The 16,450-nt window shown below is 45.5% G+C and overlaps 1 long non-coding RNA gene across 1 annotated transcript in view; it reads left to right on the top strand.

Annotated features, from left to right (window-relative positions):
- Positions 1-3,417: 3,417 nt before the first annotated feature.
- Positions 3,418-16,450, top strand: part of LOC141576773 (uncharacterized) — a 29,576-nt gene continuing 16,543 nt past the window's right edge. The window contains exon 1 of the long non-coding RNA XR_012505191.1: positions 3,418-3,557. This is a non-coding gene — a long non-coding RNA (uncharacterized LOC141576773). The remainder of the gene's footprint in view (positions 3,558-16,450) is intronic.

The raw sequence follows: 16,450 nt of genomic DNA, 5'->3' as shown, positions 1-16,450 counted from the left end.
GGTGCAGTGGCCTTTGGCCAAGAGGACCCATCCTCATGCTCTGAAGTTGGAGGGACCAGTGGGTTCAGTGGGAATGTTAACTGAGTGTATCTCATGGGCTAAGCATTGTTGTACTTGTACTGTGTGTTCCTTATTTGAGACAATGAGCTCATTTAACCTCAATAGCCTCTTTAAAATATTAGACTTTTTATTTTGAGATGTAATGTAGGTTCCCCTGTACTTGTAGGAGATAATATACGGAGGGCCTATGGAACCTTTGCCCAATTTTCCTTAATGGTTCCATCTTGCATAGTTGGGGTACAATTCATTACTGACTCACTAACCCTTTGAGGTTTGTGTTATTGCCCTCATTTCTATCTATCATTAAACTGGGGCTTAGAGAAACACACAGGCCTGCCCAGGTCACCCACATGTTTAGTGTGTAGTCGGGTGTAACGTGGGCTTGGGATTTCCAGGAAGTACCATTATGATGTTCTGTGGCAGGGAGCAGCATTCACTTTGCTTGTTTATTCATTCATTGAACAAACATTTATTGAGTAACCTCTGTGGGTCAGATGCTTTCACAGGCTTATCTGATTCTTCAGCAGTACTGAGAATCAAGTATTGTTTTGTTTTTCTAATCTGAGAAAATTAGCTCTGAGAGTTTATAACACCCCCCAAAGGAAATATAGCTCATAAAGGAGGGATAGTAAATTTGAACAGTCCCCCCTCTTTATGCAGGTGGTACCCTAGGCATTTTATATTTGCAAATTTCCATAATCCAGATATATTCTTGTAAGGCAAGAATTTTTTTTTAAATTGAAGTATAGTCAAGTTTACAATGTTGTGTCAATTGCAAGGTGTTTTTTGAATTTTGAATTAAAAAATATTTTTTTAGAAGGGTAATTAGGATTATTCATTTGTTTCATTTTTTAAAATGAGGTACTGGGGATTGAACCCAGGACCTCGTACATGATATGTATGTGCTCTACCACTGAGCTGTACCCTCTTCCCCAAGGCAAGTTTTCTTATCCATTATTCTGCAGTTTAGGAGTTCAAATAAATTGGTGTTGAAATCCAGATCTTTTGATCCTACTGCGGTTCTTTTCTTTATAATCTGCTGAAGGGGGGTGGGGAAAGCATTTCCTTTGTTCATTTCTTTATTCCGCAGTGTTGAGCACTGACTTTGCATCAGGGTCTTGCTAGGTGCTTGGAAACAGAAAACAAGAAATGACCCTTCTATGCAGGGGCAGGAAGCCTAGACCAAAAGCTGGGTAATGTGATCCGAGCTACGGTAGCCATGTACAGACTCTGAGGACAAACTGTACCCCCGGGTTTGCTTGTGCTTCCCTTGCCTTCTGGCTGGTACACACCAGGTCACCGCAACTCAGAGGCGCCCGCAGCCCTCAGCACAATATTTACCTTGATCTCCTCTCCCCTCTCGGCAGGGCCTGCAACATGAGTATCCCTGACTACGTGCAGTGTGCTGAGGAATACGAGACTCTCCCCGTGGTCGTCCAACCCGTGGGGATCATTTCAGAGGACAATTTCTTTTGCATCTATAAACGAATCTCCTTGGTGAGCCAGATCAGCCCGTGCGGCTCCCAGTGGGCACTCTGTATCCACTACAGGCACCACTGTGCGTTCGAGAATGCGTGGAGTGACTTCCAGACCCACCGCACGGTCGTGGGCCTTGTCACCATTACCGACTGCCTCTCTGCCAAGGCCTTCGAGAAGCTCCATGTGCAGAGGAGCTGTATGGCACCACGCTTGATGACTCTCAGCTCTTTGTCTTTGTGCTGCATGGGGAGGTAGCCGAGCAGCCACGCACCAACGTGGCCTTCAAACTACGAGGACTGCCGGGTGGTGGAGAAGAGGATCGAGGACTTCACTGAGTCACTGTCAATCTTGCTCAAGTCCAAGTGGCTGGATGGGACCCTGACAAGTCTGGGGAAAGGATCCCCCTCCTCTGCACCTTGTTTGAGAAGGAGGACTTCATGGGACTGGACACAGACAACAGGTAAGTCTACCTGTAGGCCCGGCCACCCTAGCTGTGTGCCGGGTTCCTTCCCTACATCCAGGAAGGGATCAGCAAGGAAGAGGCCTGTCTTGTAGCCAAGGGCAGAGGGAGGTGCAGCCCGACGGTTTACAGACATTTAAAAGTGAATCTGCCTTTGTTTCAGAGAGATCCTTTTAGGGTCAGTGTGGAGACTTCCTCCCGCTTTTCAGCCAAGACCCCTGGTGGGACCCCTGGAGTTGCTGTCCAATAGAGTAGCCACAGCCACTTATGCTATGATCGCTGGAGAAGAGGCTGGTCTGGGCTGAGATGTGCTGTAGGTCAAATGCACATCAGACGCTGAGACTTGTCTAGTAAAAAGTATGTAAACTATCTTGTTACATTCATATATTGATTACATGTCAAAATGATAGTATTTTACATACAGCAGATTAAGTAAGATCTGTTCTTAAAATTAGTTTCTAGTATCTGTTTGTTTGTTTGTTTGATTGTTTCTTTGTTTACCGTTTTAAATGTGGCAACTGGGAAGCTTTCTTTACATGGCTCTCATTTCAATTTTGTTAGGCAGCCTGTCCTGGGACAGTCTCATCCCTTTGCTTATAAATGAGATGCTGAATCCCGAGAGGCAGAACGAGATGCTGGTTGAGCTGTGTTTGGAGCCGGTGTCTCCTGGCTCCCAGGCCCAGCACCTGCTGGGTTCAGGCCCTCTCTTCCTCCCCGACAGCCAGCATGCCAAGTTAGGACATCAGAAACACCTCCAGGGAATTCCGGTTGAACTCCTTATGCAGGGAAAGGTGTATCACGGAGTATGAGACAAAGCAGGGAAAGATTCATCCTCACTTTGTCCCTGTGATTAAGTCAACGGCCCCACTTTTGCCTTGGAAGTGCAGACGAGCTCTCCTGGGCTTACTACCTCCCCACCTTATGCTCTGTTTCCCCGTGTATCTATCATGCTTTCCCTCGGGCAGAAGAGGTGAGATGCCTTTGCCCAGAGGTGGTCCCCCTTTGCTGGGGAGATTGAGGGAAGCTGTGCCCCCACGGCCTACGGCCTCGGGCCTTGAGTCTGGAGGGTGCTCATGGCGGTACCACATGTGACGGTCGGAGGACCTGGCACAGGCCCGCTGTGGAGGCAGTGCTCTGTGATTCTTGAACTTACCTAAGATCAAATCCTACTTTCTGGTTGTTGGTAAGTTGGAGGAGAAGATGCCAGAGAATTGATAAAAAGAAAGTCCAGACCAGCCCTGTGAGTGAGAGGCACAGGGGGCCCGAGTCCCACCTGCGTGTGGTGCCTGGCGGGCTCTGGATGAATTTTCTGTTCCTCCCGGACATACCTCTATGACTTTAGTAAGGGGTGAGACATGTAGTTGCCATGATCTTTATTTGTCCTCGCAGGGCCCTGTGATCTACACGTCCGCAACCCCTTCTGCTCCTTGGGGATGAGGTGGCAGGTTTAGGTGCCTGGGCATTGCTGTGGGCACAGCTGCCATCACCGGGCTACACCGAGGCTGGCTCCGTTCACCTCACATGTCACCTCCTGCTGAGCCCCCAGGCGTTAGTCAAGGTAGGTGCATCAGTGCAACGTAAGCAGGGACCATGTTCTCCCCCAGGACAGACTGGTGGGTGAGCAGTGGAAGCCTGGAGCCCTGCCCAAGCCCCATGGCCAGTGCCTCCTCTTTTGTCATAGGAGGCACTGGTGACATTTTTGCTCAGCAACTGCTTGGTTCTGAGTCTGCAGACCCACCAGAGAATTCCAGCTTGTATTTGCCTTTTGAAGTCTGCCCTTGGGATTTGGCGGAGTAGCTGGATGTGTGCTTAGCCCATAGTGTTGACACTGTCACCATTGTTTACCCAGAACCTCGTGTACCAGGCATGGCTCTCGGCATCAAAATACAGCAGCGCATTAAACTCCCTCCTGGTGGATCTGTCTGTTTTGGTACCATAAGGGCTCAGCCAGCATCTGAACGTCAGTGAGATAACGCGGCCAGTGAGCTCGGGTCAAGCACGTTCTCCTCCAGTCACTTTTACTCCATTGTTGCTTTTACTATTCCACAGTCATTAATTTTTAAAACAATGCTTTGGTGCAGGAGCAGAGACTAATTCTTTCCTGCTACTCTCGTTGGAAGTGCATAAAACTGTCCAGCTTGTAATGCGACCACATTTTGTGGCTTAAAAGCTGCCTAGACGCATGTATGTGGAGTTTTGTTTAGGGGCGCTGACCACGTTGGGGTCCCCAAGCAGCGTCGCTCCCCTCAGGCCCCTGCCTTCCCTGGAGAAGGAGGTGAGGGTGGGTCTCACCGTCCCCGCGTCCCTGGCCTCACACACTCACGTAAATTCTTGTACATGCTGTCAAAGTCATTTTTGTTCTTGTGTGTTTCTAATTTTCGCTTCTTCCTCCTTTCCTTTTTCTTTATTCCTTTTTCTCTTGTACCGCGCAGTTGCGTCTGAAAAGGTGGCTGTGCATATCCTGCATTGGAAATAGCTAGATCGCCCTCCGTGCTGTCTCCATCGCTTTAAAAAGCAGAAACTTTTCAGGTGCCTTGATCCATGCATTATCCTAGTCATCTTGCTATTTTCTAATTTTTTGGAATATTTGCTTTGTTAGCACATCACCCACTGGTGTTTGATATCTGTTAAAATCTTTGTTTTGAGGAACCTGTTTGGTCCTCCTTATATTTGGTGACAAATGCACCCTTATTCAATTAGTTTAATTGTTTTGAAGAAGTGAGATGCGAATTGATTTAGGCGGCTGTTGAGGGATTCTTTTCATGGAGTATTTAAACTTGTCAAGTCAAAGTCTGCAGCATCTTGCTCGATTCCTGCTTTTACACAAACGTGCTCAGCACGCGGTTCCTGGCTGTCTCTGTGTGACGTGCGTGACGGCTCTTCCTGACCGGCGGTCACTGGTGAGGAAGTGGCAGGCTTGGGGGTGAGCAGCTGCAGGGGACAATGTTGGAGGAATCAGTCACCGTTTGGTTATATAATTTTTTTTTTTTTTGCATTCAACTTCCCCGTGCCATTTACTTTATTTTGCCTTCATAAAGGGGCAGAAGTGGGTCTAAAATCCATGCCACTCTTTTGTTCCCTTTACGAGGCTGGTTTTTCTGAGTATCAGGACAACATTTACTTCTCCTAAGTAGCTGGCTTACATGGATCTGGTGGACACAGGGACTGTTAAAGGGACCGTAGCTTCCTCTCTGCTCCAGCCAGTGGGCATTCAGATCCGGGTCTGTGGTTTGCCTCAGCAGCCGTGCAGGCCTCCCTGCACCGGCCTTTACTTTTAACCCATGTTGGCATTAAAGAGCTGACTCCATGTTTGTTGCAGCTGACGTCCCCCACTGACGGCCGTGTCGTTAGTTTGCGGTAGTGAGTCTCCAACCCCCAGTCAGCCATGAAGGAAGATGCTTTGGCCAATCTAAGACCTTGGATTGTCACCCCCACCCTTGTTCATCTCACCCAGGGGAAGGGTTTGGCCACCACCATCATGCTGATCATGAGGCCTTGCTTCTCCTTTCATGCTCTAGTCCAAATGTGGACACTTCATCCTTCACTGACTTGGTCTCGCTTGATACAGGCTAGATATTCTGAAAGAGTCCATCACATTCTCGGGGGGAACAGAACAGAAGTAAGTCTTGCAAGTAGAAGGAGTCTAGGCTGTCCGGGTTGGCAAATGCAGGCTGGGATCTGTGATTGGTGGGCTGTGCCCTGGACACAGGCCTTTCCCCTTGGCTCCCGAGCACCCAGGGGTCGGAGTGAGGACAGCCTTGCTTGGGCTCCTCCATCCTCATCTGCTCAGTGGCAAGTGTGTCTGCTAATAGGAGCTCCACCAGACCTCGGGACCTTCAAAGCTCAGATCACGGGAGAAATTTGAGTCCCTTCTCCAGGGCCTCCTTTGTGAGAATCCAGTGCCTTCTGAGGTGACCGGCGGCAGGAGATGCCTCCCCCTCCAGGGAGCACCCTTCGGAGGACTGTGACTCAGTGCACCTTGCTGTGAGCTTGTGGGGATCCGGCCGTGGTCCCTGCAGAACCAGACTTGAGATGGGCTTAGCGACGGAAATGACAGGACTAATATTCCAGGCCAGGGCTGGAGGGAGGGAACAGGGGAAATTGAATGTGACCTCAAACACCTAGGTGAGTGCTGGGTCTGTTACTAAAATGGGGAGCATGGGAGGTACCTTTCAGAAATTGAATTCCAGAGTAAATGGTGGACATGAGGCATTTTTAAGATGCCATTTTTCGTCCAAGTTTGGACTTCATAGAGGCACTCGGGTCTATGAGCCTGGGGCTGAGTTGAAGGAGCCGGACTAGAGATACACGTTGGGAGTCGTCATTCTTAGTTGGTGTTCACAGCCGCGCATGTGAATTAGATCATCTTGAGAGCTGCAGACTGAGGCTGAGGGGGGGCAGGGCTGTGCCTGGGTTGGAGGAAAGCCCAGACCATGCAGCTTTGGTGTGTCAGTCTGCGGCGTTTGCGATATTCAGACTAATGCCATTTATCTTTAAGGGGCCGGGGGGTGGGCAGGGCCAGCCAGGAAGAAATCTGAAGGGAGGGTCGTGGCCACGTGTGTGTCTTGGGAAGTTGCAGAGTCTGCAGGGTCCGGGAGGGTAGACTCCTCAGAAGCTGGAGTTGGAGTGGGGCGTGGGTTGAAGGTAGTCACACTAACATATCAGGGAGGGAAGAAGGCCTAGGGAGTCCCCGCTCTTCCTGACTCGCTTTCCAATGAACAGAAGGCAGACAGAGTATCTGAGGTGAGAAGGGATGGGCTCTGGGAGAGGAGCCAACCTGGAGAATGGTGCTTGAAAAATTCTGGAATAGTCTCCCTGCAAAATAGAGGTTAAAAAAATTCAGACTCTTAAGAACATTGATAGTGACTGGGGAGGAGGCAGTTGTTTTTCTGGCCTCCTAAGGGTAAGGCATGTATCCCGGGATACACAGAATATTCGTGCAGTCTTTTCCGGGCATTTGGTACCGGGTAAACTGCACAAGTTTAAAGGGGGACAAGGGCAGCGGAGGGAAACTAGCCAGGCCCCGTGTCAGGTACCAGTCGGCCGCCCTACTTGCATGTTGCATTCACATCCATGCTTCCCAGGTGGTCGGTGGCAGCCCCCTTTTGCGGATTGGCAAGCCTTCTCAGAGGGGTTAAGTTATTGGCCCGTTTAGAGGGTAGTAAATGCTGTAACAGGATTCAAGCAGGGTCTTGTCAGACTTCAAGGGCGTGTTTTCTCTACTAATTCCTGTACCTCACTGTTGTACGTGAAATGGTGAAGTGGGTCTGTTTTGGGGCCTTTCAGAAAAAGTACGATTTAAATGCCTCAGGACTGATTCACAAAGCTCAGTGTTCTTTGATTGTTCAGAAGCACCGCAGTGCTTTACGCCCCACAGAGGTAAGGTCTTACTCATTTGACGATGAAGTGGTTGCAAATGATGTACAGGTGCAAAACCAGACTTAGCAGCTTCTGAAGGGAAACTTTCCAATTCTCCCTTGATAGACTTTCTTCTACGGGATGTAGCTGTGGTGCAGCATAGGCCTGAGCTGTCCGTATGGATTGTGGGTTTGATATCCAAATTTAGCATAAAATAGTCAGATGAAGAAAATCAACGTTCACAATTTATTTTTGGGTTTCATTAGACAAGATATACTATCAGGTAATGGCCCATATAGCTAATGAAATTGAGTACAGAACATTGAATTTCTTACTTTTTATTTAGAGTTTTCTTACTGCATATGTTTGCCTGCTTTGGAACATCAGCTCCTCCACAAGGGCGCTTGTCAGTTTGTTGGTGTGATTGCATTTACACAGTGAATGCAATCTGGGCTTCCTCAGCCCAAACTCTCCAGTGCAGAATCACGGGCTGTAGCCATCTCTTAGTCATGCAAATACTTCTAAAATTATATGATGCCAGAAAAGAAAGAAGAGAGAGAGAGAGATTGCCTTTATCAAAATTCCTTTCAATTCTGACTGCAAACTGTTGTTGAGCAGCTCTGGTTTCCTTTGGATATGAATATATACATTTCTTTGCATGTAACCCGGGTTTTGGACTAGAACACCAAGCCCTTGCTTTCCGCAAGCCACAAAAATAGTAGCCAAATTGTACTCGTGTGAAATATTTTATTCTTTTTCTGAGAAAGAATCCTTGAATTTGGGACTTCAGCTGTGATTTTTGCTTTTTGCTTCTCCCACCCCTCTTGTAATCTCTCACTCCTTCCCACGTGGCCACCAATAGGTCGTGGTCCCAAAGGAGCAAGCAAACACCCAGTTGGTCACCATGCAGTGCTGCTACAGAGGGAGACATGCCAAGATCTAATGGATATTATCAGAGAGGACTTCCTGGAAGAAATGGGCTCTACATTCAGTTGTGAAGACAGAGTAAGGGTCAGCCAGTAGAAAGCATGAAGACTGTGGCTCATGTGGCAGAGCAGCCCGGGTAGAGGCCTGGAGGCTTGTGCGGTGGGGAATCGGGGAGAGTGCCATGTGTGGTCCAGGGTTGTGGGTGCCCCTGCTGGGGAGGACACTGGAGAGGGCCTGGGGTGGAGGGCTTTCGAAGAGCTTGGGTTTTACTAGAACTGACACAGGAGGCAATGAAGGGTGTCAGAAGGAAGTGACCCTCAGGAAAGGTACTTCTGGTTTTGCTTCTGATATTCTACAGTAAGAAAGGTCGGGACGGGCAAGAGCAGGTCTGGCTGTCCCTTTGAGACCCACCCCATCATTCATTTATTCATAACACACACACTTCTGAGTGTCTAGGGGAGAGAGGTTGGACCCACATTAGTAAGCAAAATGCTCCTTGGGAGCTTAGCAGTGTCAGAAGTTGACTTAGCCTAGAATGTTCTAGGAACAGAGGAACAAATTGCGGAGGTTGGAGGGAGGGAAGGCTTCCTTGAGAAACAGTCAAAATGAGCCTGGAGGCAAGTGGGAAGTAGGAGCAGGTCAGGGGTCCACTGAGGTCACTGGGGACCTGGGTACTGAGGTGAGGCTGTGTGAGCAGGGTCGGGGGTGGGGCTAGAACTCTACCAGGGAGCCTCTGAAGGGTTTGAAGTGGGGTGATGTAATCAAATTTATGCTTTGGGAAGGCTGCCTTGGCTCCGCGCGCGTGTGTGTGTGTGTGTGTGTGTGTGTGTGTTTGTTTGTGTGTAGCGGGGAAGAGGGGGAGGGTGCCACCAACTGGGGAGTGACATTAGAAGACCATTCACAGGCTGGGAGGCCACAAGTGGGAGAGGGGCATCGGGGCTGCTTGGGGACGGCAGGGGCAGTGTGGATGCCGGATTTCCTTATGGGGAGGGCTTGTTAGCTGGGCCGCCCTTGCGGCGCCTTTTGGCTTGAAGAAAACAGATGGAGGCCGCCAGGTGGACTTTCCTCTTCTCTTCTTCCCTGCCTTGTGTGATGATGTTAGCTCAGCCAACATTTGGAAGAGAAGAGCTAAGTTCCAGGGTAGCCCAGGACTTTGTTGAGCTGGTTCGAGTGAGATCTGATAGGATTTATGTTTGTGTTCAGATCTGCATGTTCACTTAGCTAGAAACGTCCTGTCTTTTGAATTTCCATAGGGGTTTTTACTCTTGATAAAGATTGCTTTCTTGGTGAGAGGAAATTTAATACAGCTGTTGTCTTTCTCAAAAAAATCATATCTTTTAAGAACTTTAATATTCAAACAATAGGAATATTTAAAAATCATAAAGTAAGGCTTTGGTGTAGTTTCTTTGGTTTCCTAGTTAATGTGGACTTAGTGCCTTTGCATTACTTAATAGCACATCCTTGTCAGTATTTAAAGGGCTGTTAGTGAGCGCCCCAGGCCCCACCTCTCAAAACATCATTAAAGTTTGCTCTGAAATAGTGAGGTCATAAAGGTTTTGTTTGCAGAAGCCAAACACTTGGTTTATAATATGAAGCATTGCTCCATTTATAAAATAATAATAGGTTCAAAATTAAGAAAGTGGAAGATAATTGAGTTTTTTAAAAGCTGAAACATAATCTTTCTTGTGCTAATGTTGAACTGGAAGTTTCGAAAATAAAAATCCTACTGTAATATCATCTACGTGGAATACATATATGCTTTCCCGTTTGAAAAATAAGTCCGCAGTGGTTTTTGAAGTCAGGAGCATTCCAGCTCAGATACTGGCATTGATGGTTGCTGGTTTTCAATGGCAGAGCCTAAATTTGCCTTCTTAGCATTTTTTTTTTTTTTTTTTGTAGTGAGAGGGTTGAGTAGTGCTTTACCAGCATGATTTTGGGGCAATTTGGGGGCAGATGTTGTGCACCAACAGTGAAATATTTCCATGCATTTTATTTTCTGGACATCACCAAGGCACATGTGGGGTTTGTGCCTGCAGGCTGGGATGCTGCAGTACTCCCTGGTCCATCACAGTTTTGTCCTGGATCTGCTCCGGTCAGTGAATGATTTTCTGTGGCTTCAAGGTAAGTTGGTCTGATGCACATGATCAGATGTGTAGTTAAAATGCTATTACATGAAATAAGAGAAGCCTAGAAACATGAGGGAGGAGAATTGGCTGAGCTGATTTCGGTGGGGAGTCTTCTTAGGTGACTCCCTCCCCGTGATTCCTGCCAATATCCTCCCCAGCCCTGCACGGTAGTCCTGCCGAAGCAAGCATGCACTTTGCTCAGAAACGGACTGAATTTCCTTGTGCCTCTGTTTGTTGGCTTTTTATTTTAAAGCACATCTTGCCCTTTGCTTAAATGCCATCCCTGCTAGTCACCTCTTACACTCATTCTTCTGGATGTCGTCCATACATAGCTGCTGAATGGATGAACTGAATGTAGTATCTCCATTATTCATACGTAAGGGTGAATAAAAAGGAAAAAAAATAAAGGGGAAGATGAAAAAGGCCACCTGTTCTGGGAAGTCCACCCTGACTGCTCAACCCACCATTTTCCCTTTGAATCCCCACTCCTTATGCTCCACTTTACTCTTTTTGATAGTACTTACCACCTTTTAATAAACTAACGTTTTCAAAAAAAAAAAAAAAGAGAGAGATGCTGATACCACTTCAACATGGAAAAGCCTTGATAATAGCACGTTAAGTGAAAGGAACCAGACATAAACGGCCACATATTGTTGACTTCAGTGATCTGAAATGCGCAGAATAGGCAAATGCAGAGGCAGAGAGCAGGTGATGGTTGCAAGGGGCTGGGTGGAGGGGGATTAGGGAATGACTGATAGTGACAGGGGGTTTCTTCTGGGATGATGGAGTGTTCTGGAAATAGATGGTGGTGAGGGCTGCACAAACGTGAGTGTGCAGAAGACTGCTGAGCGCTGTCTCTGGGAGTGCCTGTGGTTGGGGCGGCTTTATTTTGTTCTCACCCTGCAATGTGAACAGTCATCTTGTGCTGAGGCTGTTCTACTCCTGTGAGTGGTGAGGCTCAGAGACTTTGCAGAGTCATGTTTCTTTTCTCCCCCATGCTGAGTGTAGGCAAAAATTGTTTAAGCCTGAGAAAGTGCTCCATCTGCAGAAATGTCTTTCAGTTTTGCATGGTGTAAAATTCTTGAGAGCTTTTTAATCGTTGACGACAGTCTGTGAGGGGAAACAGCCCGTGAAGCCTGGGTGCGACCTGGAAGAGCCGCTCTTCCCTCCCTGAGAGGGGTAGGGATTTCACCGCCGTTCAGGCAGTGAAGGGCCCAAACCCGTGAGTAGAGTTGACAATCGTGAATATTTACGTGTATTCGCTGCTTCATCTTGGATATTAATTTCAAACTGGGTCAGTTTGTGGCGGCAGCCTCATCCTACATCAGGAATCTATATTATGTGCTTTTTGAGGTGGAGACCAGACAGACTTGATTATTTAAAAGTCTCCCTTGAATTGATATCTCAGATTCCTTTGTAAAAAGTAAAACAGCAGAAATACACACGTCCTTTAATGCCAGTGTGACCTGGATCGGGTTTAGTCTCTGTGCCTTAGTGGCCTTAACTGCGGGTGGGGAAGATGATAACAGTGCTTCCCTCAGAGGGCCTGGTGAGGGGGGAGTGAGAAGCACAAATTGAGGACTTACACGAGATGCTCATGAATGTCCGAAGTTAGTGCTCTCAGCCTGGTGAGGCCTCAGGGGCAGTGATGTCAGAACAGAGCAGTCCTAGCCGGAGCTCCATCCGTGTTGGCAGCTGTTATGATCACTATCACCACTGTGGGTTTCAGGTAGTTTTAAGACTTGGTAATATGAATTCTTCAATAATGTTAAAAGACTAGACATCTCAGATCCAGTTTACATAGTTTTCAAGATTTCCTCTGAGAAATGGATGTTTTATTCCCCATCAGAAGTCTGAGTTGAGTCTCTAAAAAAATTCTGCATTCCTCCATCTGTTTGCTTTAATTCTCTATTTCTTAAAAAAAAGAGTTTTTAAATGGAGTTACTGGGGACTGAACTGAGGGCCGCATACATGCTAAGCACATACTCTCCCAAATGAGGTATAATCTCCCCCAGAATTCTTTTTAAACTTTACTTTCTTAGTATTCAGAGGTTAGAGGCCTCTAATTCTTTTTCTGGAGACTTGTCCATGAACCTGTATATCTATTATTAATGGACAAATCTTGGTTTATTAAAAAAATCAATAGAATATTCTGCAATCCATCCAAAAGAAAATGCTCATTGTTTTAAATGTTTCTCCTTTATGGTGATTTCTACTTTCTGGTCTAGCTTAATTTATTAACACCCATCCTCATCATCATAATGACCAAACTCGCTCTGAATGGACACCTGCCTAAGGCTAAAATGCTTTCCTCATGTTTTACTTCATAGCAGGTGTTTGAGGGTAGGTATCAGTGTCTCCTTTTTTGCAGCTGAGGGATTGAGAGATGGAGCACCTTGTCCCAAATTACACACAGCTGGCAGTGGCTAGCTCTGTGCTGGAACCCTGGCTGCACAGAATGCATTTTTAATTGCTCTTCTAATCAGCCTCCCGTTGAGTGGATTCCCGAACTCCTGTGACTCCATAAATGGCCAATTTTAGTGATCTCAGCCTGATGAGGACTTCAAAGGAGAGACACCAGTGAGAATGTGAGACAGAGTGGCATAAATTAAAATTGTACATTTTTACAAAACTTTTATTCTCATGTAATGACTTAAAAAGTTAATTTTTTTTTTAATTTTAGTGCTCTGTGAGCACTACAAACAAAACATTAAAAATAATTATAGTGCAAAAGAGAAGTGGGCTTTGAAAGTCCAACCATTGCTAGTGATGTTACTTGCTTTTCTCTAGTGGCCCTTATTGACAGAAATACTTAGAAAGACTGAATTGGTTTTATGTAGTCTTTGTATGGAAGAAAAGATTGTCAGTGAATATTGTAAGTAAAATCATTACTCTTTTCTTTCCTGATGATGAATAGGTAAGTTGTTTTTATGGCTTAAGTACATTTCCTCATTTGTGAAATTTGAGTAATATCGTTTTTCTTGTCTGTGAGATTTAGACGCCTTGTATACAAAGCACCCAAAAGGTGCTTAATAAAAATGTGCTGTCACAATCACAGGTATTTTAGAAGGATCAACTCTGAATACTAAAGGGCGTGGCTTATTTCTGATGCATATTCAATATGTATATAAATGATATATATGAATATGGCTTAAAGTAACAAGGATTCATTTATTTTTTTAGTACACTATTAAGTTTTAATGAAATCTGTATCATTCTATTGAGACAGGGATTATTTAAATTGCCTTAAGCAGACGACATTGAAGATTATTTACACAGAATGTGTATTGTTACAACTCAGAATTCATGTTACCGTGTAACATCCACTCACACATTTAAATTCGTGGATTCTGACCAGATCCATTAAGTTTAAAAAAATCCACATTTATCATTTTCAGGGAATAATCTTCTCTCTTTTGTGATTAAAGAAAATTTTGATTTTTTTTCTTGCACTTTTAACAGGTTTAAAATATCAAAACATTGATTTGACATGTAACTTTTTTAATAGAATAAATCTCATGCTGTTTTAATATGTAAATAAATGTTTTTGTATTTCAACAAACTTTTAAGATTTCCTGGCTCTTTGAGAAGTATTTTGCAAGATAATTAGATTACCTACTGTTGGAAAAATACAGACGTTACTTTTATGAATATAGGCCTAGTAAAGATCTGTTGGTATTTGCTACAGTGCAAGACATGAGGCCTAGGAGAGCTTTGCTGCCGATTGCCAGGAGGACATATCCCAGGTCCCAGTCTCCCCTCCTATAAACTGAAGAGGCTGGACTGGTTTCTTTCCTCCTCTAAGATGAGTTTCCATAAGCCTATGTCTTTTGTTTATATTCAGGAGTATTAGCAATATCAGATTAAATATTGAATACCCCTCCCTTACCCTGAAACAAAGTGAAGTATGTGCTACAGAAGCTTTTAGTTATCTGATTCTCGTTTCTGATCCTACAGGCAATTTTGTGTTGCATGTTTCCCGGCAACCTGGAAGGTCTTTTTAGCCACAGGTGGAGATGTTGCACCGTCTTACCTTCTGAATTTTCCTATTTGTTAAAGAAAGCTTAAACAACGTTATTTTATTTTGATTTCTTTGCTTAATGCTTCAGAATAGCACAGTCTACATTATGTCTGTCTACCTGTAAAAATTGTTCTGCTTATATCTTAGTTTTATTCTGTCATCTCGCTGTGAGCATCTCAGACTTGCTGTGCAAACAATGGCAAAATCGGACTTTTCTTCCAGTGCTAGAAACCAGTGAGCCGGGAATTTTTAAAACAGCTAGAAGCGGCCTCTGGAGCACCTTAAAGCTGAACATTGTACTGGGTTCCCTGAGTATTGACCCCGCTGCTGTGTGTTAATTAGTGGTAGGAGATTTGGTACATATAGGAAGGGGTGTAGTTTTTTGACTTGGGTTTGCGTGCACACGCTGTCACTGAGCCACGTGAGCCTAAGTCAGTTCGTTCTGAGATTTACCTCGTCTGTGAGATGGGGATGCTCATATCTGCTTTGTAGAATTGTGAGAATTAGAAATTATGTAAAGTGTTTACCACAGTGGGTATGTCAAGAGGGCTCATAAACTTTAGCTACATTTTTGTGAGAAGCCATCTTTTGATAGTCTTTGGCAATTACTAAGAAACAGGAAAATAAGGAAAGCTGATTTTATGATGAAAGATATTTGAGGAGGTTCGATAGTTCCTATACCCATAATTTAGCATCAGCAAAGTCAGAACTTTTACACAGTCGCCCTGAACCAACGTTAAGCCACAGAATTTTTTGTTACTTCAAATATGTTGGGGCTTAATGGGATCAAATACTTATACACATGTTGTCTCCAGCAGCCAACTGAGAGATGAAAGAAAAGAGTAAGCAGGCGATATATGTCTTCATTTTTACTGATGAAGCCACGTTCTCCATGAACTTCAGGGCTGTGGGAAAATGCGTGTCATTATACTGTGTCCCAGAAGTAGAGACTCACCCTGTCCCAGGTAACACTGGGCCACAGCGAGCCTTCCCTTGAGAGGACCTGCCCCATCATGCACAGGGCTGTCCTGCCATGGAGCTGAGCAACCCGGGTGCTTCGCAAGTGTGGCCAGCACTGGAAGGAAAGGAACGGTTTCACATACCCTGCTTGTCTCTCCGGACTCACACCTCACTCTGTTAGTGTGATAAAGGCTAGCTGTGGGCCATGGTTCTGTGGTGTGGAGAAGCACTCTCCGTGGCCAAGAGGAGTGGGGAGGAGGCATCCCCTCCCTCAGTTTAAACAGGTGGTGGTATGGAACAGAAGGGTGCTCCCCAAGAGTTTATAAAAGGAGAAATAAGGATTTTCTTTGGGACTTAGTCTAGCCAGGAAACACAGAAGATAATTAGAAAGGAGACTTGTAAATCACTTTAATATTAAGTTGACATTTGTTGAGCACCAATAATGTGCTACATTCTTTTCTGAGAGTTTTACAGAAATGAATCCTTCAATCTTCTCAACAATCGAGTAAGGAATGTTTGATTTTTATCCCAGTTTTACAGTGTGGAAACTGAGGCACACAGAGGGTAAGTTGGCCAAGGTCACAGAGCTAGTAAGTGGCAGAGCTGGTATTTAAACCCTGGCTGTCTGGTTTTGAGGCTCCCAGGGATGGGCTTTGGGTGTTTATAGGTATCTGCATCCCTGGATCTCTGTACCTCTGTGCATCTGTATGCCCAATAAGGACAGGGAAAGGAGAGTTACACAGGTGCTCACAGTCGTGTCTCAGCCACTGTCCACGAAGAGTGCACTGTGATTAGCGTTAATTGTTTTCCAGGCAGTAGATCTGTTGGTATAACAGAAATTTAGTCCATTGAGTTAATCTAGAAACCCTTCCTGCTCTGCTTCTGTCCATGGTTGCCATGTTACTGCCTGCCCGGGATTAGGCCGTGGAGGAGAATCTGTACTCATGGTTGAACTCTGATATTTCAGTCTGGTTCATAATTTCACATATTCTGTTACATTAATAATTTAAGTTTCTGGTTTTCTTGCATCAGTGTCTCGTGAGTTTTGTTAATGTGAAA

The sequence above is a fragment of the Camelus bactrianus genome, unplaced genomic scaffold (genome assembly GCF_048773025.1).
Source record: "Camelus bactrianus isolate YW-2024 breed Bactrian camel unplaced genomic scaffold, ASM4877302v1 HiC_scaffold_33, whole genome shotgun sequence".
NCBI lineage: Eukaryota > Metazoa > Chordata > Mammalia > Artiodactyla > Camelidae > Camelus > Camelus bactrianus.
The sequence above is the reverse complement of the archived record's forward strand: the minus strand, read 5'-3'. Positions and strand labels throughout refer to the sequence as shown.